Source organism: Nycticebus coucang, unplaced genomic scaffold (genome assembly GCF_027406575.1).
Source record: "Nycticebus coucang isolate mNycCou1 unplaced genomic scaffold, mNycCou1.pri scaffold_60, whole genome shotgun sequence".
NCBI classification, from domain to species: Eukaryota; Metazoa; Chordata; class Mammalia; order Primates; family Lorisidae; genus Nycticebus; species Nycticebus coucang.
The window spans coordinates 46168-48367 of NW_026515587.1; the positions used below are offsets into that span (position 1 = coordinate 46168).

Genomic DNA, 2200 nt, shown 5'->3' on the forward strand with positions numbered 1-2200 from the left:
TGCCCAGCCCTTTAAAGTCCAAACCAGGCATCAATGACTGCACCCTTTGAGAGTCCACACTCCCACAGGCAAAAGTCCCAACCAGAAGTCAGTGGCTTCACCCTTGAATGTCCAAATCACGGTCAGCACCCCCACCCATTAAACTCCCAATCTGAAGGTTTTTACTTTGATAATATCCAAGTAATGTATTTTTGGTGTTGCTTCAATTGCCTGGAGGGGTCCCCTCATAAAGGATACTGCCAGGTGAATTTCTTCAAGGGTTTGCCCTGCACTCTATCAAAGTATCTTTATAGTGTGATGTCTTACGTTTAAATCTTTTACCTAGATTTGTTGATGGCATCAAAATTAACATATGAGTTCTCCTGAAGTCTGTACACACAATGCTGGTGTTAAATTGCTTAAACACTAACACGCCTGAAAAAGCCAAGTTCTTGACTTGAGGCTTCATCAGAAGGTCTTGTCGTCATTGCAGTTGGCTGCCCAGTGGCCAAACATCTCTCAGATCTCACAGTACGGGCGCTCCTCACTCTGACTGCCATGGTGTGTAGAGTGGGGAGGGTCATCAGACATCTGTGTCTGGGTAGGACAATCCTCTGTGTCATGCAGCTCAAAGCAGTCACAAATGTCACAGAAGAGGCAAGACTTCTTCTTAGACTGTTTCTCCTGGTCATCACTGTCATAATTGTTGAGCTCATCCCCATTCCCATTGAGGGCTGCTTCTGACATCATCTCTACCTTCATCTTGAGATCTTGATTCTTCCTTTGAAGGTCCACTATTACTGAATTTAGGAAATCAATCTGACTCTCCTGGGCTCTTTCATCCTCTTCTGCCTGAGTATCAGTATTACCTGAGGAGCTGTTGAGCTGCCTCTTGTTTTCTTTGAGTTGAAGCTCCAAGTTCTTTACCTTCAGCTCAAGCTTCACCTTATCGGGCTCTAGAGACTGAACAACTGAATGCAAGGACTTGGCAGAGGCGTTTTCTCTCCTGAGCACTGTGACCTCATTCTCAGTTTTTCCAGCTCTGCATCCTTTTCTGTGAGTAAGGCACTAGTTATACTGATGGATTTTTGCAAGGAGGCTTTTTCTTCATCTGCATCTTTTATGTACTTGGATTCTCTTTTTTTCATTTCTAACAACTGATTATTGAGCACAGATCTTTCCTCTTCCAGCTTTCGATGACTTGTGACTTCGTCTCTGCTTCTCCCCAGATCCTCGGCAAGTTTAATGTTCTCTTCTTGCAATGCTGACTTCTGTGTATAGACTTCAGGAGAACTCATATGTTATTTTTTGCTGCCATCAACAAATCTAAGAAAATATTTTGTTCTTCACAAATCACACTTTAGTCTCCCCTTATAAGTTAGATTGATAAATTAAATAATTAGTAGGTGAGTTTTCACCTCTTATTTTGTTTTCTTAAGTTTGAAGACATTGCACCAGATGCCATTACATTCTTTGTCCCTCATAAAAAAAATCCCTACCCATACAATACCTTATTTAAAGTAACTAAATTATGCCGTTACTTTTCGTATTTGCACTAAAATGTTTCCAGGCTGCATTTGTATATTTCGGTTTTTGGTTAAGCTTTGACACTGGAATGAGTTGAAAAAATGTGCCATTTTGCATTTTAATCTACTCATTTAAAAGTATTTTATTCAAAGAAATATCTGAGCTTTTTTGCACTACCTGTTATCAGTAGTGCCTTTATTTTAGGCTTTATAATATTTAGGTGTGATTATAAAATCATGAAACAGGTAAAGGGAGGGGGAAGCCCCCAACTGCGGTGGGGACATTTTATAATCTATATGCTGCATCCGCTTTCTATACTGTGTTTTGTTTATTGGTTTTGCATAATTTTAGCTTATAGATATATGTATATATTTTTTTAAAAGCTATATTTTGGGAAAAACCATATACAATGTGTCTTTCTTTTCAGGTATTTACCTTTATGAAAATGAAAACACTTAAAACGATCATCTGAACATAAAAGACTAGTCCAAAAAATAGCATCATACGGCTTTGCAATTATTTTTTCCTTTTGTTTTCATTTTGTTTCTTTACCAAATTCTAATAACTGGAAGAAGTTTCTCCAAAACATTTTTCCTTCTCTAGCAGATATCCCCAGCAATAAATTAATTTAATAATAAGCCAGTATAAAAAACCTAAATTAACCAGTTAATCTATAATCTTCTTTTACAAGTTT

General features: G+C 38.0%; 1 pseudogene; it reads right to left on the reverse strand.

The window, feature by feature from the left end:
* Nucleotides 1-447: 447 nt before the first annotated feature.
* LOC128579502 (CAP-Gly domain-containing linker protein 1-like) lies at nt 448-1277 on the reverse strand (annotated as a pseudogene).
* Between the last annotated feature and the right edge of the window lie 923 nt (nt 1278-2200).